General features: G+C 39.7%; 2 protein-coding genes across 4 annotated transcripts in view; both read left to right on the top strand.

Moving 5' to 3' along the window:
- Positions 1-24,485, top strand: part of ABTB2 (ankyrin repeat and BTB domain containing 2) — a 148,110-nt gene that overhangs the window by 35,942 nt on the left and 87,683 nt on the right. The window lies entirely within an intron of this gene.
- CD59 (CD59 molecule (CD59 blood group)) overlaps positions 22,800-24,485 on the top strand; it is a 266,459-nt gene continuing 264,773 nt past the window's right edge. Inside the window, exon 1 of the mRNA XM_075501966.1 lies at positions 22,800-22,813. The gene's annotated coding sequence lies outside the window, so the exon portion shown is untranslated. The remainder of the gene's footprint in view (positions 22,814-24,485) is intronic.

The following is a 24,485-nucleotide window of genomic DNA, read 5'->3' on the forward strand; positions in this document are numbered from 1 at the left end:
CTTCTAAGGAAAACTGGAGTTTCCAGTAGGCTTACGGCTGCATAGTTGAGGAAATAAGACTGGAGGGAGTCCCTGGAGTGGTCCTGTTTTGTAGGTTGGGCATGATTGATGATGAGAATCAAATGGGGCTGTGCCACCATAGGGTAGTGGTTACACCAGCTATGTGCAAAACTTTCCATATCTTTGGATAGGTATGGTATTTTGACATTCAGATTCATAGTTTCATCTTACTTCTGCAAGGAAATGAGGCAATTGTTCATAAAAGAGGTATTTTACAAGCAGATGCCAATAAATAATATGAAGAGCTTAATGAAAGTTAATTGTCTCTTATGGGGGAAAAAAGTTTCATTTTCATCACTGCAAATTGAAACCATGTTGTAGGTGGCTGCTTGCAACAGAGTCCAAACTTGGCTCCATATATTGGCTCTGAGAACTGAGCTGGGTTCATCCTTTCCTGAGAAAGGTTCTGGAGTGCAAATTATGCCCTTCCAATGTGGGTGGCAACTGCATCGTGGTGTGTTTACGCTGTTGTTGATGGGTTTGTATCCCAACGCAAGCAACACCTGTGTTTAGGTGCAACAGGGTAGAGCTTGGTAAATACAACCTCATCCTTCTCATGCACCTGTGATCCAGACTGTTGTGGTCTTTTTCTTGTGACTCGTGGACTATTTTTCCTAGTGAATATTTCTGGTGTGATATTCCGCCCCCCCCCCCGATATAAGTTGGGTGACTAAAAAAACCCGGTCAAGTTGAAGTAATGAGACAAAGTGACTTGCACAGGTACTACCATTCCTTTTCTGTGTTGGAGGAGTTATTCTAAGGTAACATACTGATGCTAATATACAAGGGCTTATATTGTCTGTCAGCATAGTTAAAATATAATGATTAGCATAAACACATTCTCCTCTGCATTGATCCTTGAACTGCTAACAGAACAGAAAAGCAAGAAAGGCTTGATCTGTGCCCTAAGAACCGATGATCTGGCTCTGTCTGTACATGGCATGAGAAGGAACAGAGCTGTTGAGTGAGAGGTTATCATTGCTTCACAGTAATTTTTCAAATAGAAACACTCTTCAAACTGAAACTCAGTCAGGTGCTAGTAGAACCAAAACCAAATAGAACACTTGCAATAAACCAAGTTAACTGCACCATCCAGTTGAACCTTGCTTTGAAATTAATGAGCACTGAGTTTTGTTCTTGTAACTTGAATTGGGTTTTGGTTTTGGAGGAATATTTACTAAAATGCGCATCATTGTTGAGAGTTTTTCCATGTGGGGATTTCAATGCTAAGTAAGCGGTGGTAAAAATTCGGTAAGGCTATCTTAAAATTCAGTAAGGCTGTATAAGTGGAGCTGCTCTCCATTTGTTAGGGCTGTCCCTGGAAAGAAAACGGCATACAGAAAGTTGTCGACATTTATGCCATGGCTTGCTGATGAATGCTAATGCTTACAGAGTGTAAGCCCTGAAATATAACTGAACTCTGCGGTTGAGGAAAAAAGATTACCTTTCAGAATATTCTTAATACCACTGAACAAAGAGAAAAGATCAAAGCCAACCAATCAACCCCATTTTTTTGTTTTATTCAATTGATTTCTGAAGGCTCCTGTTACTATAGTAATTCCAGTAGGTCTTTTAATTACAAAATTTGTAAAAACGCATCAATTATTTGGAACTGCTGGGGGGGGAAACAGTGGCACAAATGCTTAAAAAAAAAGAAAATTTGCAAACAAACTCTTGCAAACAAAGCTTGACAGGCTTCTCATTAAGCATGACAGGGAATAACGCACAATCAGCATAAACACATTGGGTTCAAGTTCTCAGAAAGCAATCCCCTGTTAGAGGGTTCCCCCTTTGGCTAAAGAGAAAAAAATCCCCATCGCTATCCAAATAAAGCACTGCCCTCTCTACAGATACAGATGGTAGAGCTTATTCTTTATGGACCCTAAATTTAATTACAGTGTATCTGAGCGGAGCAGTTGTGTTATCACATTAATTAGCAGTTTAGAGAACTGTTCGCTACTGGAAGCGTTGAATACCAGTGTGTGTTGCAGGTACTAGTCCTATCAAAGAGGAATCATTTAGCAATAATGAGTACCTTTCAAATAATAATTGCATTTAAAATAGATGCTGTCATCTTTTATCATCAGGTGTGTTTCCAAAATGCATTTATTCTCCAAACAGACATATTGACAGTACCAGAGTGGAAGAATTCGAGGCATATCATGTGAGCAATTTCTAAATGCCATCTCTTGACTTGAATACGTGCAAAGTTGATGTATTTGGCAGACCTGATGTAGCTCTGGGAGTCATTGCATTCTCGGACACCACAGGGGAAGGCAGTAGTGAAATTTTGGTTGTGAATCTTTCACTTTTTAAAAACGGGACACTTTTAATGACTGATATTTGAAATCTCTCTCTCTTTTTTTTTTTTTTCCCTTCTGCAAGAAATTGCATATTACTTTTGTCTGTTGTATTCCTTACTCCAGTATGTCACACATCACAAACTTTATTTCATCTTCTGACAAAGATTTTAATTGTATGTCCAAGTAGTAAGCTTACCTCTGGATCTAACTTGAATTTTAGCCCAAACCTAGATGGGTATGCCTGTACTAAACTACTGCACTCTGTGCACTGACCCCTCTTGCTTGCTCGGCTATGTGGTGAACAGAGATTGCTGCTTTTGGAAGCTCTTTTTTTCCACACTTCTTTTTTTGATTTTTCTGGCTACATGCTCCCTGCTTGCTCCCTGTATGTCAAAACCTGCTTATTTACATGGCGTGGCCAGGGCTTAATCCTACTTTTCACACTGCCTATTCCACTTAGGCAGGGCTTGGATCCTCTCAAGTGATAGGAAATGTAACTATGGGGGCCAAGGAGTCTAGATTCTGTTTAACCTACAAGTGCAGGGAAAAAAGGTGATTTTAAAGAAGCATCAAAAAACTTTGTGTTTCTTGAAGAAACTAGTTAGTATCCAGTGTTAGAAGTGATAACAATGAGGAATTGCCAATGCTGTGTAAAATAATAATGGGTGTGGATACTATTCTGACCATGCTAATTAGCGCTTATCTCTCAGCCTCTTCCTTAACCCCTGACAGTTCTGCTACCAACAATTTACCTCAGTAGCACTGTGGCTTGAAGTGCACGTGTGGTCGTAAAGCATGATTGGGTTGGAAGCAGGTTTGGTAAGGTTTGTTTTTATCTTGGGAAGTCCAGCCCTAATATCTGCTGCATGTAGACATGCAGGCGTTGGGTAGAAGAGTCACAGGAACTCCAGTATATTGATGGGAGATGAAGCTGAATTCTTCTTTAGGTGTACAGCAAGCACTCTGAAGGTCTCAGAACAATCCCCCTCACACTGTCTTCCTTCAGCCAATTACATTAATGAAAATAAAATACTTTTGTGGGTCTTCCAGAATCTCAGTTACATGAAATTTGTCAGATTGATCTTTGCTTCCTAAATCAACAAGCAAAACTCAGTTACTGCTACTGTGGGAGTATTATTGGTTTTATTCTTTTCCAACTAGTGTAGTTCCTATTGCTAGAAGGATCATTCTTTTCTTGCTGTTAACTGAACATATTTTTATATAAAATAGAACAATAAGGGGTGTTTCTGTTAATGCCCCAAAATGTTTTGCTCTGTGCTATATTACTTAGCCAGAGTGAAAATGCACCAAAAGTTTTTGAAAAGGCCCCCTAACACTGGTATGTTTACACGATGTCAGCAGGTTACAAAATTATTCCTTTGAGATACTTTCACAAACATCATCCTTGTACTGTATGCTTTTTCACATTTTTCAAACTCTGGGATTATGTAAATCTAAGGAGTTGTGGTTAACAAAGCTTCAGTGTTGGTGAATTCCTGGGAAGGAATTTGTCCCTCCTTAAACATTTTACATTTTAATATAAGCTGTGAATGGATTGTGTAAGTAGTGAGCAAATGATAACTTTTTTCACCTGATGCATAATCCATGCCAATGTAAAAGGAATCATAAATAGTCCAGCCGATCTATTACTGTACATGGTAACATGAGTTTCAGTAATGCATCTTTGTTTCCGGGATGGTGGTCTCCAGTGTAAATGTGTTGAGAATATTAATGAATCTGTCCTTGGAAATGGCTTTGCAGTCTTCAACTGCACATGCAAATTTTAACTGTGCAGACTTGTACCACAAAGAGGCCAGCACAAAATGTCACCTTGCAGTAATGCTGCTCATCTTTAGTGATCACAGATGATCAAACCCTGGGTTAGAAGCTTTATTTGGGAACCTTTTGCTGTCATTAAGGTGCATCTGTTGGGGTCTCTGAAGTGATGAGCTTTACAGCTGTAGAAGCACTGTTCTGAGAACAGAAACCACCTTACAGCAGCAGAGCCACTTCAACCTGTAGGCTAACAAGCTGTAGGCAGCATGGAAATGTTTGCTTGCAAAGCAGTACCTTGATGTCCAGGAGGCTGGCCACAGCTGCCCGCAGAGGTTTCACAGGACAGTCTGAATTTTCTCATCACAAGGAGAGATTTAATGATTAATCCTTCCAGTTGAAGGATAGAGTTGTAACCTGATGGACTGAAAAGAAATTAGAGTAGAACTTATATTGCTGTTGAGTATATTATTTTAAAGAAAGGAAAATGTACCATCCCTTAGAAGTTTTGAACATGCACACACAGAGAAAAGAATCACTGTCTAAGCTGTTTTATATCATTAGCTGCCCAAGATCCTATTGCACTGACTTTGTGTTGACAAAGTGGTGTCCACCTTCCAAAGGCTCCTGAGCATGTGAATGCAGTGAGGCTCTCCTAGTTAATCACAGGGGGTAGGAAGTAAGGCACATTTCAGAAGCTAATTCAAAGTGAAAAGTATTTTTATTTTTTTTTATTAGGCAACATTTCTTAATGGATAGACACCATTGACCTGGGGCTTAAAAGTAATAGTCACAAAGGTTAAAATTAACTTGGAGAGGTATTTTTCCATCAGCTCCATGCTTTGAACCATCCCCTAGAGTAGCTTCCATTTTAGACTTAGTTCTTTATTGGCTTGCAGATCCTTATTTCTCAGTGTGTGAAGTGGAGTTAATGATACTAAGTTTCAGGACCCATAACTGTGAAAAGTGCTCATTTTTTCCTTTGTCTTTCAAAAACTTTTTACTGGAAACCCCCCCCCAATTTTTAATGAGGACTCTGATTGTTCTTGTGATAAAAGTTGCATGCAAGCAAAGAGCAAATGTCTTGCATAACATCGTAATACATCAAGAACAGTGGAAACAACTTCTTGAATTGTAACTTTTTACAGTGAAAAGTAGCATGTCTGTTGTGTCTAATAGCACAACCTCCTTAGGTTCAAAACTGCCATAGATGATGAAGTTTCCATTAAAGGATAATAAACTCTATATGTCAATGTGACAAAAGAACTCTCTTATCTCTTTGGAATAAGAATGCTCTTTGAAGAGCTTCATAAAAGACTGTAGTATGACATAAGTCTAGTGGATGGTTATTTTGAATTTCTATAAAGTATGTCAACGCAAAGGCTAAAGGGATTATCTGTGGAGTAACAAAACATGAAAGATGAATGCTTTCCTTCTGTGTGGCGAATGACATCTCTTTAGAAAGCACAGGTATAAGTTGTTCTCCCCATCAGTGGTTCAAATCAGGACAATTCCTTGAAATTAATGGAGCCTTTCAGATCCACGGGAGCTACCTACAGTTGAAGGCTAATTCAGTTTTACATTGAATATAGATCTCAAGTGTATATAAGTAATTGTAATCCCAACCCAGAGTATGGTTATCTACCTCCGGAATTGGAACACCACCTTTCTTTTAGCTTTGCTTATATTTTTAGGTGAATTAAAGTGATCGGGAACAAAGATTAACTAGAATAGGCGCATCCACACATGAATTTACTTAAGAATTGCTCTCCCTGAACTAACTAAAATGTTTGCAAGCCCGAAATCAGAGGTAGGTTGGATCTGAATATTTAAATTACTCATAGGCATATTTAATGTTTATGGATTACTTTTTATTACTTTTTTTTATCCATGAACTAGCTAAATACTAAGCTGTTACTCAAAGGCAGAGATCCAGTGGTAGTGAGGCTGAGGAGAGAGTGCTGTCTTGCTCACTATCAGCCGTACACACAAACTGAGTGCATATCTAACCAAAAAAGAGAAATTATTTTACTGCTATCAAGATCCAGTGCATTAACCAGTTGATGACTAGGTACATATATTGTTTCCTCTTTTTTCCAGGATTAATTCTGGGGTATTACTTTTTGAATTGAGAAACTGAAAATTAAAGAGTAGATTTTTGTTGTTGTTATTTTTAACTAGCAAGGGAGAAACCGTTTCCCTTTCATAATATTCCTTGTGTGCCCAAAATGTAAAAGTCCCTTTAAGAGTGAACAATTTGGCCAGTGAGCAGTATTAAATAGATCTGGCGAATGGCTAACTTGTGTGCCGGTTAGTAACTGGCCAACAGTAAATAGCTCTTTATCTGAGAACTGGCGTATTGTACATAATGAACATGATGAGTGGAAAATTTTTACCCTGCTCATAGAAAGGCAATAGAAACAAAAAACCAAGCTTTGGAAATAATTGCCACAGCACTATGCTTTTATGAAGTATATAGCCACTGAAATCAAAGGAATGTAAAACTTTCCTCAGGCTAAACGGCTTCTGTCATCTCTGCTGAGAGTCTCTGCATCTTTGCTGACAACTCCAGAGCTCCCTTAGTTTCTAATCACCTTAGCGAAAAGCAGGCTTGGTCCAGTGGATGAGTGTCTGTGGATGAGAGGCTGAAACACAGAATAACGTGGCCTCTGGAGATGAGCAGAAGGGGAACAGAGATGGGTGGCACTGGTGGATAGCCAAAATTCAAGTTATTAAAACATTTGGATGCTTTTGGTGCTATTTCATTCACTAAATGCCAGGACTCTGGGGAAAAATAAAAGGGGATGTGGGCGAAAGCTACTGGAACTCAGATTTACAAGCCCCTATCGTTCCCAATTATGTTTGGCAAATGGCAGAATAAAATTAATGATGCCAAATTATCCTTCTATGCAGTGTGTGATAGCTTAACTATTTTAGCTATTTCAGTGTTGTAAATGATGAAACTGATAGCACACTAATGTGATCCTTTCAGGCTTCTCGTTTATATTAATGAGTTTTAGTCATCTAAGGCAAACTGATAACTACTGATTAATAGCTCAGCAACTTTCAAACTGGCATCAAAGGCTGATCTCTCCCTTTTTTTCTTTCTTTTTGTTTTTTAACTCCTTGATGGGTTATGAGTTAAGACAGTTAACAATTAACTCTAAGCTTAATTGAAATCCAAATGTTAAATTCTTGATGGAAGTTAATTTAATTCTGATCATGGCTATAGCTGATTTCAGTCTGATTTTTTTTTTTTAGTAGCTTTGAACTTGCAAAACAAGAGCGTGATTCGTTTCACAATTTATTTTTTTTTTTAGCATTTGCAGTCTGTTGAAGAGGACTTGCTAAACTGATATTGAACAAGGATAAATTATCATAGACGCATCAAATAGCTACTAGCAAAAGCAATTAAAACCCCTCAGAATTATCAAGAAAAGGCAAACTGCTTTTCTTAAATCTTTAAGCTGTTTTTAATTTCTATATATTTGTATGAAGAACAGACACTACATTTTCTGAACAGTATGTAATGGTAGAATGAGAGTTACAGGTATGTGCATGTGAGAAGTCAACCATTACTTGTGTAAGAAAATCAGTGGGAGGGTTTGGAAGAAAAATTATGGAGAGTGAAATAACAAAAGCGAAAGTCAGTCTCTGAACAAGACTGGGGTTTTTGTATGCAGGCACCTGCTTACAGGTGAAATCTTTGAAAGCTTGGTTGTACAGCATTCCGTCTCTAGGTTTTCTGTTGTTACAGTGAATACAGGATTGTCCAAATCTGTTAAATAGTCAGTGCAAATAAGACACCATATTAATATGGGATATACTACACTAATACCTACATTAGGCTTCAAAACATTCCAGTTTTGAAGTAGAGGTTTCCAAAGGCCAAGCGGGCAGCAACTTAGTAGAGTGTTTGTGCAATTATTATTACAAATGCTCTGCATTTTTCCTGGACTGCTTACTAAAAATCGCATCAAGCAGCTGAAGTTCTTGCCCTGACACTCGGATAATCCAGGTCAGCTTCTGCTTTTCAAACAACTGCCTTCATTGTTTTCCAGGAGGAATATTGCTACAGTTTTCTAAATAAGCCATTCCTCCAAATAAGGAAACCTGATATGCTGAGAAGTCTTGGCCTAGAGATCAGAAGTACCGTTCACTAATCAGTATTGCTTTAGAATATACAGTGATGTTGACACTTCCTCTTGGTGCCTGGTGTTTGAGCTTTAAGGCTGTCCCACAAAGGCTTCACGCATTTGATGTGCACAGTGATGGGAACTAGATTGGCAAAAAACCAATCTCACTGGAGAAAGGAGGAAAATAAAAAAGGGTATAAAGGGTATTGGTACATGTTCAGTCTTCATCTTAGATCAAGACATTTTACAGTCACTAGATATTCCAAACAACATCTGCTAGAAAGATAAATCCATTGTAGTGGAAATTAAATGCATATTTTAAATTCAGACAGTTTTGTATTGTATTGTCAGTGATGTAGAGGAAAAATAAATGTGAAAGCCATTTAAAAAGCTTGTGTGAAACTTGCATGTGTGTTAAAGAATGTTGTCTTTTAGAATTAGACCCCAAATCAGACTTTCTTGTCAGATTGACTGGTTTGTTTCTAATCTTAATAGTTCTTTTCATCTTCAGAAAATGAGTTTAAAAAAAGAACTTTAATATTCTGCAACAGAATTATACATCTGAACAATGAGTATTTGCTACAGTTTGAGATTCTTTCTTCACTGGTAAGACTGCTGCAGTTTGGAGTGTGCTGAAGTTGGTGTGCTTTACAAAATGCTGTTCAGACTGCAGCCATCGGACTAGCAGTTAGTGACTTGTAACACTTGCTGCAGCATCCCTACCAAATTTCTAGCCCAGCTTTCAAAAACTGCACAAAACTACCATCTTTACCAATTTACCTTTTGCTCAGTTTTGAAGAGGCCAACCCGAGTTTAAAGTATCACTTAACTCAAGCTAGACAGGTTTTGTTTTGACCAGAAGCCAGATTAGTTTCATGGAAAATCTTAAGTGAAAGATCTGCCTGGCACAAGTAAGGTAACTACGAAGTGAATTCTTAAATTCCAAATTTTATCCTCAGAACTGGCATAAGATGCAGATACCAAAATAAAAAATAAAACTAAGAAATGAATAGATGGTAGTATAAAATAGTTTTCATGCTTATAATTGGGATCCTCCTAATATTCAAGTTATTAACCACAGAAGAAGGGAGCACTAATATAAGGAACTTAACATAAATTACTGAAGCCTTTCAAATCCAACTGACTTAGAAGGCCCCTTCTAGCAGAAAATACATTATATATTGTTTAGATATTGAAGGTAGTCCTGGAATACTAGAGAGTTCTAATTTGCAGGAGCAAGGACTCTTCTCTTCTAGCACGTTCAATCTTCCAAAATCCTAACCTGGCTACCCAAAGTTAAGAGCCTGTTTTTTAAAACAGAACAAAACAAAAAACCCCGACTGTTGGTTAGGTTTGTTTTGTGGTATTTTTAGCCTGCAGTGTTTAAGTTACTTTTCTCATCTGTAAAGAATGGAAGGAAGGATGTTTCATTTGCCTTTTTTTTGTTTTAAGGAACATTCTTCTTCTCATTTAATACTAAAACTCTGGGAGATGTGCTTGAGAACCACAAAAACTGCCCAGTTTGCAATAGAATGGCAAGTATGGACAAAACTACTGTACTGGAGTCATGACTTCACATTGAATGCTGTTAAGAGCTTCCATAGCGCTAAAAATAATTAATAATTTGGGTAAATCTTGCTTTTACTGAGTTTTGGCTTATATGAGAAGGTAAGACACTATTTTTACAGTATGTGGACCAGATTTCATCAAAAATGTCTCATGATTGCTTTCTGGATATGTTGTTCCTCTCTTTCTCTACTGTGAATTTTGTGCCAATCTCTGTAACTGCTTACATACGAAAACTGTTCTAGCAAAGTACTTAACATGTATTTGTTTTTTTCAAATGGGAGGAAGAGGAATCAGCCACATATGAACGGCTACTTCATAGTTATCCGGAGATATTGTTCAGTATTCTGTGAGTCACAGAACACAGCTAGGAAACAGCATTGTAGAAAATTCAGGGTGCAGTTTTATGTTACACTGAGTTCAGTCTAAGTTTAGGCTGCCAATGAAATGAGATCCTGTTCTCCCTGGGCCAGCCATGTGCTTCCACTGTTTGTGTTTGCTCTGGCAACTCTGTGACTGTGGGCAAGTTGGATTAGTTTGCTGACTTAATGGAAAACTTGCTTTCAAAAATAAAAGCAAGTTTTCCATTGGATTGGATTTCTGACCTGAGACAGGAGACTGCATAATCCTGTGCAAGATTGAGGGTGAGACTATGTACTTTAGGGGGGAAAAAAAATAGGACTTCACCTTTCAATAGCAGCCAGCATAATGTAAAACTGCGACCTTAGGTTATAAACTCTGATTCCATCTAGTTTAAGTACACAGAGTACTTAGGATCTTTTTAAAATAGCAGTTGGCACCTACAGGGTGAGATCCTGATTCTGTATTATTGGATGCGAGCTAACCTGTATGGTTATAGCACTGGATGTTGAAACACTGAAACGGGTGGAATTCGTATAGGCAAATACAACATCCTTGGTATCACTGACTCACTCCTTGCCAATGCATTACCTGCGGTACCGAGCATCTCTTACATCATGGGCATTTCCTACAGAAAAAGGAGATAAACATGAAACTTCCCTGCAGTGTAACCTCTTATCAGAGGCTGTGGAACAAGTCTTTAAACACCTTTATTTGACTCAGACAAGCAGGAACAAGCCTGCTGCAGCCCAGGTTAGTGTTCTGGGTGAATGCTTCTCTTTTCAAGTCGGTAACTGACTCAACCAGCAGGAGACTACAATTTCCAGGGCAAAACTAAATGCTTTATCCTCTCAACTCCTGTGGACTAATCTAATCTTTCTATGAATCGAATCGATTCATAATAAATGAAGTAGTGGATGGACACACTTTTTTTTTTTTTTTTTTTGCTAGAAGCTTTATGCAAGATCTCATCTCATTCTGATCCACTTTGTTTCCGTTCACTTTGATACAGATCAGGAGTAACTCCGCTGCAGTCAAGGCATTTATAGAACACATCCTTCAGCTTTATTCATGGAAGTAGTCCCTCCAGGTCACCTGATGGGATATGCACCACAGAATCAAACCTTAAGTCAGTGAAAGTTATAGTTTGTTGGATCAAGTTGTATTTATGGTGGGAACAGATACTGCAAAAATAGTATGTAGTAACAAATGTGTTAAAGTACTTAATTGGGGATTGTCATAAATAGTCTCTGTGTCGCTCTCCTGCCCCTTGGCAGTGGAAGTAGAATAAAGAAATTAATTTTCCACATTGAGGAGAGCAATAGCCCTACCAGGTCTCTCATGGACCTGTGAGCAGAGCCACTCTGGTGCGTCTCCCCAGAGAAATTCTTATCACTAGGAGGAGTAAAGCTGCACTTAGCAAACCTTTGTACATTTTTAGGAGGACTGTTATAGAAATTCACTCTGCTTTGTGCATTCAAGAGCCGGCGCTCTACAGATCAATGTTCTTCATTACAGTAGCTAATAAAAAGAGCTTTATCAGGTTACCTTGCTTTGTGGCTGGTTCTTACATCTGTCTCTGTTAAGCATTTCCCCACTTACTGCAAGGGCAATCCAGTCCTGTGGCTGCAAGGGCAGCTGTGCAGCAACACAAGTGTAGAGGTATCGCACAAACAGGAGTTTGCATTGAACAATCTTGCAAGAGCTCACCAGTAAATTCTCTCCTCCCAGCTATTCAAATGAGGCTGCAAATTTCCTGTGCCAGAGCACTCATTTTAACTGGCCCAAGCACATACATGCTGGTAAAAATTACTAAAAAAAAAAAAAAAAAAAAAAAAAAAGTCAAAATCATGCTATCAAATATGAGCTGGCTGTTCACTGGAAAGCAGAATGTACGATCCTAGCTTGGTGTATAAAGCATGTCTTTGCAAAAATATTTTACGGCCATGGTAAAAATCCTTGTGCTTACCGCTTGCTTTTGTTCAGTTACAGAATTGGGGAGTAACAATAATAAGCTTCCTCTCATGGCTTCATTAATGTGCACAAGCACATTTTTTTTAAGCTGCATTTTAATGTTAGTATAGTTCATTATTAATACACAAGGAACAAATACAAATACAAAGGCCAAACTCCAGGCTTTTTTATGAAAATTGTAAACTGAGAGAAGTCAGGGTTACAATAGTGTAAGCAAGAGCAGAGTCTGCGCTTTGACTCTTGAAAGAAAGTGGGAAATTCAGATGGATAATTCTTTTTGGTCCTTTGCACACAGCAGAAGATTGGGAGTATTGCTTACCAGCACTGAATTTTACTGTAGCATTCAGAAAATCTTATTAATTATTGTATGAAGCTCTCATTTTCCCTACCATGTCTGTTTCATAAGCCTTTTTCCTTACAATTACTAGATTTCCTAATTTTCAGTTTTCAGATCTGATCAATGAAAAGGATAGAAAGTGTAAAAGTTATTTTGATTTCTTTCAGCGTAACCTCTAGCCAGAAATACATGATATTGCAAAACAGGAAGAAAAAAATGAGAGAAATGCGAAAGCTATTGGTGTTCTACGTGGAAGCCCTGCTCCCTGAAGGATAGAGCTATTTCATGTTCCCCTTTTCAAATGGAGCATTACAGCATATAATGCAGCAATTATTTTGTTGGGTAGGTGTTTCATTACCAACCTGGGCCTTGGAGGTGATGGGAGAAAATTTGTCTTGACCTTCCAGGGAAGCCATAAAAGAGAAATGATGTCTAAATAATAAATGTCTAGGAGAAATGTGAAATGCCTAACGGTCTTGCACTTAGCTTTCGTGACATCTGTGCATTGTAGTATAAAGAGCTGGTATATGGATTATTTCGAAAGCAGGAATATTTTCTATTGTTTCTTTGCATTTTTGACCTTCCTTCTTCTCCTGGTTCAGTCCCTCTCAAATATTTTTTTTTTTTTTCCTGCAGGATGTCTGTTTTCCTGGTTTTTCCTTAGGACTAGAGCAAACCACAAAAAGCAGATTTGGAAAAAAACTTTGATTCCAAAGTGAGGGTGATGGGATCAGGTTTTTATTTACTATACTTTGCCATATGTGCAGCATTCGGTATTGGTAGCCACACAGGAACAAATCTTGCCTTCTCCCTTTGATGGTCCTGTGACCGTAGGACCGATAATGGTGTGGAAGAGAACATGCAGCAGTAGCTGCTATGACACATGGCCCTGCTTTGTATCGCTGCTCAGGGTTCAGGGGTAGGAGTGCAAGTTGTCTTGGTTTTGGGTGTTGTGGGGGTTTCTTCTTCCTTCATTTTCCAAATTTAGATTTAATAGTTTTCAGGATCAGGGGTTGAGGTTGTTGTCTTTCATAAGTTTTGAAACCTTTAGTTCTCTAGTTGTGCTGTTTAGTCCCTTGTTGAATAAGCATAATGCTTGCTATGCTTCTGCTCTTTCCAATTGCTTTGGGAAAGGCTGATTTCCTCTCTGAGTGATCTACGATAAAACTGCTTTTAATGGAAAAATAAATTGCCCTAGAATAAAGAGTCCATTAAACGATCTCATTTTTAAACCTTTCCTTCTAAACAAGGATGAGTGTTGTCATGTGTTGTTTTTCTTATTATTTTATATTCCTCTAGATCTAATGGAGATGGAGATTCTCTTTTGCCAAGGGAATGTAATGCCTCCAAAGAATTGCTGATCTGGACAGATAAATGATCGTTATGTTGAGCTTTATTAATGTTCCGAAGAGCCCTTGTGTAACATTATCCATCATGCCAGAGCGTAGGAGTAACTTCTGATTGTATCTGGCTTGAGTGATCTGCCTCATTCACTGTGACGTTTTACATCCTCAATGATTTTAGATACCGATCGATCAGCTGTTTTTCTGTGGGTGCTTGGCAGTCTTTGTTTTACTCCTGACTGAAATGTTTCTGTTCTTGGCTCAGATTCTTGGACAGAAGCAATCCTTTAGAGAAGTAAATGCTGAACAACCTATCCACTGCTTTATTGTATCTGTACTTGTGTCAACTAGGTCTCTCGGACTCTGTAAGGTTTGGAGTAATGCTTCTTGACACAAAAGGTTTGCAGTGATTAGAAGAGGCACAAAGGAGAGTGTTTAGGCTGTCTTCAATGCTTAAAGCAAAACTCCGCAGCCAGGAACTTAAGCTGTAGCATCTGAAGCACAGTATCTGTGTGAGGCAGGGGCTCCCAACTGCCGAGTTCAGAACGCAGCACCGGTGGAGAGCCACTCCCTCTTGCAAAGATAAGAAATAACTGATAAGGAAGTAAGCAGGATCTTGCCTCTTTTTGAAGTCAGTTTTTAACTTTATATTCCCTTTGGGAAAGAAAAATCTAATCTGATACGTTGGGCTCAAAGTGTTGCCTGCGCTAATTCTAGCTTGGAGTCTAAGGAAGCACAAATGATGCTAAACACTGCCCAAAAGACTCTCCTTGACATAGAAGATAGCCACTAACCCTTTCCAATCATGCTGCTTGTGTTTCTGAGGTTCCCCTCCTCCAAACCTAGCTGCACTTCTCCCCTCTTGCTCTCCATTTTCAATCTCACTTTTCCATAGTTAGGAGTCTTCAGTGGCTTCCCTCTCACCACAATTCCAAACTCGTTGTGCAAACTGAGTGCCCTTCATCCGAACCGACCTCAGGGACCTTCCCTAAACCCTCTTTCCATTCTTAAGACTTGCTCAGATGCTATTCTCCTTCCTTCTAGGCTCCCTTTCTTCCCTGACTTATTTTCTACTTTGTCATAGCTCCTTTCCGCATGCTTGTAAATGCTAGTGTATTGGATTGTTGCTGCTTTATTTTGTTCTTTGTCTCCTCCCTAGTATGGCCTTTTGCCAATAAAGAGCCCTTGGTAAATCTCTGTGAAACATGCCTGTTATAAAACTACTTCTGGTAGCTGTCATGTCCCTGTAGTGTACATGGACAGCGATGATGTGCTGCTGTGATTTCAGCCATAGTTGGCACTGCTCAGTTTTGAACTTTACGCCCAATAGCGTGCTGTCTGAATCTTGTCATCTTTTTATTGAGGAAAATAGGTATCTAAAGTGATTTAATGAGTATTGGTTTGTTGGAGGTTTCAGATGACTCGGTATAGTATACAGGTCTGGGGGAAGTGGGAGTGTGTTATATTATTTGTAATAGCAGAAACTTGATGAGTTGAGAGGACGAAAAGCATGACTTATCTCTGAGTTTTTGTCACTACTTTAAACCTAGAAAAATACCCAAGGAGTAGCTTTAACTCATCTCAGCTGAGAGTTGGTTTTGATCATAGGGAAACATGCCAGTTCTTCTCAGAGCTTCTAGAGAGCCTTGATATCATTTTGACATCATGATGACTGTATACAAGAATGCTTAACAAGACTGTCAGTACAGTGTCAAATATATGTGTATATATATGTATACATACAAAAAAGATTGTAAACTTTTCTTGTGATCCTTTATCTCATGGCAGATATGTCTTGCTTTACTGTGTCTCAGGGGAACAGCGTCACTGCTGGAATGTTTGCTCTGCTCTTCTTTACTGCCTATCAGTCCCTTAGTTTTGCCATAAAGAGGTGGTTTTAAAAAGAATCTACCAACATCTGTGTTTAGATGATCACATTTATGCATGTTTCCTGTCAGCAGATAGTTGAGATAAGCAAAAGCATTTTCCAGATCATAAGCTGGAAGGAGCAATCATTGTTGCCTTTCAGCACTGCAATGGCAGTATGGATCACGACAGCAGCCTATTATGCAGTTTGTTTGAGGTTTTTTTCTTCAATCAAATTGACAATGACAATACCATGTCAAGTGACTTCCTGTAACTCTTTGCATGAAGTTACGAGAAGGTTCAATCTGTACATATATGTACTTTATTAATAACAACAACAAAAAATCCTGATAACCAAGCCATGTGGTTTCCTTCATTTCCTAAAACATAAGTCCCCATTTTATGAGGCTACTTGATGGGGGGGGTCTACGTAACGCATGTACCATGAACATGAAGATGTTTGAGATACAAAGATGTTACTCAAGTTTAATACTGATTTACATAGAGCTTAAGAAGAGTTAGTTAAAGAGTTGCTTCCCCCAAAATTACTTGCAGATAGTAGGAAGAAATGCCATAATAGCTGTGAACATGCTCCCTCTGAAGCTCTCTAAGAAGGTAATGTGGAAGTTAATATTGGGAGCCAGACAGTCAAATACACTGTAAATAGTTAAAAGCTGTCTCTGTCTTGTGATAAGAGTCACCAAAGCTCAGCTGGGCTGACAGCCTTGTTACGCTGAACTACCAAAAGAAATTGAAACTGTCTTGGTGTATGTTTTCAGTCCTTTTTGTCAAAATGCTTTACTGCTAAGCTTTAATGTTACAGAGCTGTCTTGTCACTCTCTTCACTGACAGTCCTGGACTCAGGTGCTAAGCTCATTTCATTCTGTTTAAGTGAGCATCACAGAGCGTACGTGAGTTGTAGTCTCTGTTTTGAACAAGAATTGCAGAGTTTCACCCAGGAAGAGAGAATGTATAGAGTCCATCCATACCTGATGCAGGAAGACGGTGGGGGCAAAAATGCAATTGTGGGAAGAGCAGGGTGAAGGTGAGACCACCTGGTTTCACCTCTGGGATCTGGCTACCTCACTAGTAAAGACTTTTGCATTTGCATGAATTTCCTGAGTTCATCTCAGAAATGCAGTAGTGATTGCAGAGCCCCCATGTAATTCTGAGGAAAGAATTCTCCCTCTTGGCCCCTGCAGAGACCTTCAAATGCTGTCTTGATGCAGACTAGGATCCAAGAGTTTTTTCCTAACAGTTAAAAGTAAGTGCTGGTCACATGCAGGATTGCTATTATGAGTTTGTCTCACCTGTAAGTCTAATCAGCACTATACTGGATTTAGGCATCTGTTATGAATTAAGCTGGTTCATGCAGACAAGCCCCCTGACTTTTACTTCTATTGTTACTATTTTTCTGGGCTTTGTGTGCATTTCTGTTTGGTGGTGGTAAGTGCCCTCCACAGCATATGGCTGCTGAAGCATGGTGTCAGCACAAAAGCCACCCTGGAGGATAAGATAAAAAAGATTCTGTGTGGGCAACTACGTAGGAAGAATCTTCAAAGGAGTGATATGAAGAGCATCCCTTGAGACTTAACTCTCCTGATCAGCTAAACAAACACGGGACCAGTTAATCTTTCTGGCCCACTGGTGAGTTCACAGTGTCTTTCAGAAGTTTCTGACTGAATGCAAGTAAGAATCCTTGAAAGAAGCGTTAGATGTATCCTACCTAGTGTGTTTGCTGTTGAGTTGTGGTTAAATCTTTAGTTGATGGTACAACAAAAAGAATTACTGTCTCAGACGGGAAACTCTCAGTAGTTGAAGTGTGGCTTCTGTTTATAGGAACCTGATGGCCTGGTAAAGGCCAGTTGATCTCTGGGATGCCAGCCAACATAATTTCTGGATTTATGTCACGTTGCCTGTTACCACTCTAGCAGGCTTGTCTGTCAGGGCTGGTGCTTCCTCTTCAGAGGGGTTAATTTTGTCTCACTTTCTGAACGCAAGGGAATAAAACTTAGGCTCTTTATTCTTTTGTTCCCCCTCCATTGCCCATGTTAATTTAATTTGACAGCCTGGCGAATAGGATTTGTCAAATATTGTAACCTTAAGCAACACAGATATTGAAAACTGTGCTTTGAATTTATATAATCCAGATGTGAGAACCAATAAAACACTCAGATGAAATGAAACGTCAGGCTTTGTGGGGAGAGAAAGGGAGAAATACTATTTGCCGCTTATTTTTCCACATGACACAAAGTGCAGAGCAGGGATCAATCAATTGTATTAGTCTCCAAGAACAGAAGTAGTTTTTGTCATTTCAGTGCTGGTAGCTAAAAGTAAACATGATCGATATCCAAGAATCTCACAAGATTTATTAAGTAAAAACAATTTTGTGTTTGGGCAGTGAAAAGGCTAGTCTTGGTAAGTATTTATGGCTAAGTTGCTGAGATGATGATCTTCAGCTCAGAATGGTAAAGTCTAATTAAGCAAATCCTGTAGTATTATGTATGAAATTATTTGATTACTTCTCTCTTCCCATCCACACAAGGCACCACTCAGAGATAACATTTCTCTCTTAGTAGTACTAACAAAAAAGCCACCGACTGAAGGATTTTAGGTCTGTAGGAGTTATCCAGTTGGAATAAGTCAAAGAACCCCAAAAGAGTAGGGGGAAGAAAGCTTGTAAGCTGTTGCTGCATGTGTGCTGAATAAGTGAACTACAACATCCTATTTGGGGATTTCACTTGTTCTACAAAATATATTCTCAAATTATGTGCATAAAACACCTTCTGTTTCTGCAATATTTGTCCTCCTTTATGTAGGAAGAGCCTGAAAGATGTTTAATAGTGATCTTAAACTAATTTTCAGCTAAATCTCTTCATTCCCCCTGGTGACCTTTCTTTGGCAGAAGGGAAGAAATACTGACTAATGCTAGGCAATATTTATCAAATAGTTCATTCCCCAAAAGTGCAATTTAATTTTAGCTAAAAATGGGTATTCATCAAATTCAGAGCATAGGCCTAATAAGTACGATTAAAATTTGAAAAGGTTAAAACATTTCCATTTTATATTTAAAAGGCAAAGATTTTAATGTCAATATGAATTGTCATCTTAAATTTGCCTGCATTACTTTAAAAGATGAAGAAGCTTTCAATCAAAACAGAGCAATTTTTCATGTTTTTAAAATCATTTGATAATAAGCCCGAAGCTGTATGCATAGCTCAATAAGTAAATGCTGGTGTTGAGAACACTAACTTGATTTGTCTGTACCATATTGTTGTGGTATGGTAAAATAAAGTTGGACTGTTCTTAGACTTATTTCCATTCTCCAACACATGAATTAGGTGTCCAGAAATAGGTTAGAAATTAAACTGTATTTAAACCACCACCCTCAATTCTGCTCTCAGAAAAAACACCTTTCATATTTGAATAAAGTTAGACCTGAATTGAGACCATTTGTGGTTTTGATCACACAAAACCAAAACATGTACGATAAGATTTTGCAAATCCAACCCAACCGCTGGCTTTGTGTGTCTGTAAATGATTATTTGCTCAAGTCAAAAGCTGTAGGAAAAAACCTCAAAGGTTTACTGGAAAAAAAGTAATATGAGAACAAGCATGTGTTGGTATTTTTCTTACTCCTAAGACATCAGATTAGAACAGCTAGGGGACGCATCCCCTAATATCAGCACAATTAATAAAATTAACTGCTCATGTTGGAGCCTTGTATTTTGTAAACTGAGTCATGTGAAGTTAGTGCATTAATTAAGAGACTGGGACACAGCAGACCTTAGCTAAGTTATTCAGTTTTTTAATGACTTTCTGCTTTGTCTTAGCACAGAATTACTTCTTACTCTGTATCTGCAATATAAGGCTACTACTACTTCTTAAGTCTGAAAGGAGATTTTTTTATTTTATTTTTTTTATGTTTGCGAGCCTAATAAGCTATGATGGTGAAAGAGCTTCTTCAGGCTGATGTAAAGGCAAACCTTTTATTAAAGGTAGTCGTTGGAATGCAAGTTTGGGGCAAAGTCTGCAGTTTCTGCTGGTGTCTCCACCAGGTATCCCACACTTTCCAGGCCATGCTTAGGGTTCATTTTGTATGCAGCCAGCTTAGAAGTTCAGGCTGATATTACTACTACAAGAGCAAAATTTGAGCAGATAAAATTTCATAGCCCTGGGTATTTTCCAAGAGATGTATTCTGTTAGAAATGCAAGATGCCATAGCTACATTTGAGAGGGAGAATGCTCCTGAATTTTTTCTGTCCAAAGTTTTGTATATGCTGTCATAGAGAAGTTTTTTGCATCAATCACAGCTAATTCACATGGAGACAATGCTGCTGAAAGATGTCAGTGAAGGCAGATGCACATTGAAAAATTCCATGTTTTTTAAACAATGCAGTATCTGTCTGGATCCTGGCTCTTTGAAACCTTGGTATAACCAAGCGCAAAGATGTAAGCAGTAGAAGTGCCATTTAAAAAACTCAGTCCGATTCAGCTGATCATATGATCTAGCCTCTTGGGTTTGTTTGATTCATTCATTAGCTGTGTAATCCATTCGTTTCTGCTGAGGTTCCATAAATCACATGCTTGCCAGAGTGGAGAGAGTTATTTGAAAGAATGGAAGAACCATTAAGTAGAAACGAGAGCATGTGTAAAATGTTCACCCTACATAGCTGGGGGGAATGAGCACTGGCCTCTGTACAGTATGGAGCGGAAAGACCAGTGAAACCTCAACCATTTCCCCTGTTTCTGGTTAACGTAATAAACATGGTACTAGGCTATTCCCAGTAGGGACATACTGCAGCTTCCAAAACCAGGGATAGCTTTCTTCTGTCATGCTCAGCCGTGGCTTTGTATATTTTTCCTCCAAATTACAACATGGTTTTAATCTAAACAGACATCAGTTCTGTACGCCAAGCACATCAAATATATATTGCAAGGATAACAGAATGGAAGAAAGTAACATGGCTCACAAAGTGACCGTGTGATAGCACAGGGGAAAGGAGGGGGAATTGGAGGAAAGGGCTGAGCAGGGAATGGACCCCCTAAAGCAAAGCAACTAATGGAAAAAGCGGGCAATGAATAGAGGTATTGTATGCAACTTTGTGAAGGAGATTCCCCAGGGAAAGGTTAAGTTCCAGGATAAATGAAATCTCCCCTCAAATGCTGTTCTTCCCTGTCCAGATACAGGCATGACAATTACCTATGAAGAAACAGAACTGAGAGTATTTATCGCTTCTGTTCTAATTTACATGATTCTACAAGTGTCTTATTTTGCCTTGATTGGAAGGGGTGTGTCATCAGGAGATTCTGGAAGGTTAGCAAAAAGTTTTGAGGCTAGCAAATGTAGATGTGACGCCCATCTACAAGAAGGGCCGGAAGGAGGATCTGAGGAACTACAGGCCTGTCAGCCTGACTTTGGTGCCAGGGAAGGTTATGGAGCAGATCATCTTGAGTGCCAGCACACGGCACGTACAGGACAACCAGGCGATCAGGCCCAGTCAGCATGGCTTTATGAAAGGCAGGTCCTGCTTGACCAACCTGATCTCCTTCTATGACAAGGTGACCAGCCTAATGGATGAGGGGAAGGCTGGATGTTGTCTACCTAGACCTTAGTAAAGCCTTTGACTCCATTTCCCACAGCATTCTCCTGGAGAAACCGGCTGCTCGTGGCTTGGATGGGCGTACTCTTCGCTGGGTAAAAAACTGGCTGGATGGCTGGGCCCAAAGAGTTGTGGTGAATGGAGTTAAATCCAATTGGTGGCCGGTCACAAGTGGTGTTCCCCAGGGCTCAGTTTTGGGGCCAGTTCTGTTGTTTAATATCTTTATCAATGATCTGGACAAAGGGATTGAGTGCACCCGCACTAAGTTTGCAGACGACACCAAGTTGGGCGGAAGTGTTGATCTGCTTGAGGGGAGGAAGGCTCTGCAGAGGGACCTGGACAGGCTGGATTGATGGGCCAAGGCCAATTGTGTGAGGTTCAACAAGGCCAAGTGCAAGGTCCTGCACTTGGGCCACAGCAACCCCATGCAACGCTACAGGCTTGGGGAGGAGTGGTTGGGAAGCTGCCTGGTGGAAAAGGATCTGGGGGTGCTGGTTGACAGCCACCTGAATGTGAGCTGTCAGTGTGCCCAGGTGGCCAAGAAGGCCAATAGCATCCTGGCTTGTATCAGGAATAGTGTGGCCAGCAGGACTAGGGAAGTGATTGTCCCCCCTGTACTCGGCACTGGTGAGGCCACACCTTGAATACTGTGTTCAGTTTTGGGCCCCTCACTACAAGAAGGACATTGAGGTGCTGGAGCGTGTCCAGAGAAGGGCAACGGAGCTGGGGAAGGGTCTGGAGCACAAGGCTGATGAGGAGCAGCTGAGGGAACTGGGGTTGTTTAGCCTGGAGAAAAGGAGGCTCAGGGGAGACCTTATCACTCTCTACAACGACCTGAAAGGAGGGTGTAGAGAGGTGGGGGTCGGTCTCTTCTCCCAGGTAACAAGTGATAGGACAAGAGGAAATGGCCTCAAGCTGTGCCAGGAGAGGTTTAGACTGGATATTAGGAAATTTTACTTCACCAAAAGGGTTGTCAAGCTTTGGACCAGGCTGCCCAGGGAAGTGGTTGAGTCACCATCCCTGGGGGTATTTAAAAGACGTGTAGATGTGGTGCTTAGGGACATGGTGTAGTGGTGGACTTGGCGGTGCTAGGTTAACGGTTGGACTTGATGATCTTAAAAGGTCTTTTCCAACCTAAACGATTCTATGATTCTATAGAAGATACTTTCTTCCAGGATCTCTCAAGCACCTCCTCCAATTTTTATTTTTTTCCTTCCAGCTTTTTATACTTAGTTTTGGTGGAAGGTATAGGCTTTTTCCACAGTCACTGCAAAACTCCATCTAGAGAACAGAGGCAACACTGTGTAAGTCTCCATAGCTTGGTGTGTCTCCATGTTCTGGGGGTACCAGATAACCAAAGAAGGTTGAAAGATCTGTCACTTCTTTTTTTTTTTTCTTGGGTCCCCTGTTGTAAGCATCAGAAAGATTAGGAGTGGGGCCTCCCACGGGTAGAGAGCCCGAAGGGTGCCTGCTCTGTACGGCTGGGCTGTAGGTCGGCGCATGGGAGGTACTGGAGCGGTTGGGTGACAGCACTGTGGAAAGAAAAAGCTGTTTTGGCAGGGGGATGTGAATGGAGAAGTGCTGGCTTTGGAAGCCTTAGGAGTAATTTGTCTTGTGTGAGCTCACAAATTAGTACAGACCGGGCATATACAAATGCTTAAGAAGGCTGTCGTGAAGAGTACATGGGACTGAGGAGGGAAGAAACAGATGGGGCACCTCTTGCAACCTGCTCCAAGGCCAGAAAGCTGCATGATGTCATGATGTCATTCTTGTGACATAGTGGTAAGCTCTTTCTTTGACACTTGTGTTTGGGGTTTTTTTGTTTAAGTGTTTGCTGCTATATTGTTTAAATGATTGCTGCTATAACTAGAAAGTTACAGGACAACTTCAGTTTTCACTACAAAAGAAGTTTGGTTTAGCTCCTGTGATAGTGAGAAGTTTTAAAAACCATGGAGTGTAGTCTAAAAATGCAGAAACGTGAAAGTTCCTGAATCTTAGAATAATATCCCAGGGTTTTTTTTTTCCAATTTTTTTTTCCTTTTTTTTCCCTGTTTTTCGACTCCTGAGCACGACTAATATTTGCAGTAAAGAAATATATGTTAGCCTGAGCATGGTGCAGCAGGCACTGATTTTAACTGTGTCTAGTTCAGCGTTGGTGTTTATATTGTCATAGCTCTTTGGAAACTCATGCAAGTGCTAGACGTAGTGCACTCATGCCTTATGGACTGCTTCAGGTTATTCAAATCCTATTTAGTTATCCAGCATGTAGATATGGTTGTCTGCTTTGTAGGTCAAAGGTATTAAACCAGAATCATCTGCAATTGTCACTAATACGGTGATACAGAAGGACTATGATACTTGTATTGTTTTTAGAAAGTTCTGTTGAACTTTTTGGAAAAAGATTACAGAAGTAGTCATGCGGCGAAACAGGCACAAAAAAGAGCCATTCTCAGAGTGTGAGTGAGCGCAAAGGAAACAAACTACGTGTAGAAGGTGTAGAAATGGCTTTAAAAAAAAATAAGAGAACATGTTTCAGCTTGATTTTTTAGTATATGGTCTCACTCTACAGCTGCTCCTTCTCTAGCCAGGCATGCAACAGTTTCATTGCAGCACTCCCTAAGGACTTGGCATTGCTTAGGCTGTCAAGACCAACAACAACACAGTGCTGCTGAAACATATGAAGCACGAGTTGAATGGTGCCAACACTTTATAATGTTACAGAGTTTTTACCCCAATAGAAGGATCCTGCACTGAACTGCTTTATGTTCAGTTCTCTTTACAAATCTACACCTCTGACTTCTAGGTTTTGAGAAACTTACTTCTCTTGCGCTGTGGCTTTTCAGAGATGTTGCATGTTCTCGGTCTTATGCTTTGATGTACTATATTTTGACAGTTGCTTCAAAGCTTAAGTGGATTGGGCTCCAGAGGGTTGTAGATTCAGACTACAGTTTCAGATGGATGAGAATGAGGGAGGGAAGTCAAGTATCATAACAGCGCCTGAACCCTGGGAAGCAAAATGGTACTCGGTAGCAGAGCCAATACGATAATGTAAGAGCAGAGTGCTAGAAGCAGAATTACAGGACAATTGGGACTAAGTCACTTCTTTCTGAAAAATTTCTCTCTCAGGCTCCTTGGGTTTGTTTTCTAGAGCAACAGAAATGGTT

Source organism: Mycteria americana, chromosome 5 (assembly GCF_035582795.1).
Source record: "Mycteria americana isolate JAX WOST 10 ecotype Jacksonville Zoo and Gardens chromosome 5, USCA_MyAme_1.0, whole genome shotgun sequence".
Lineage (NCBI taxonomy): Eukaryota > Metazoa > Chordata > Aves > Ciconiiformes > Ciconiidae > Mycteria > Mycteria americana.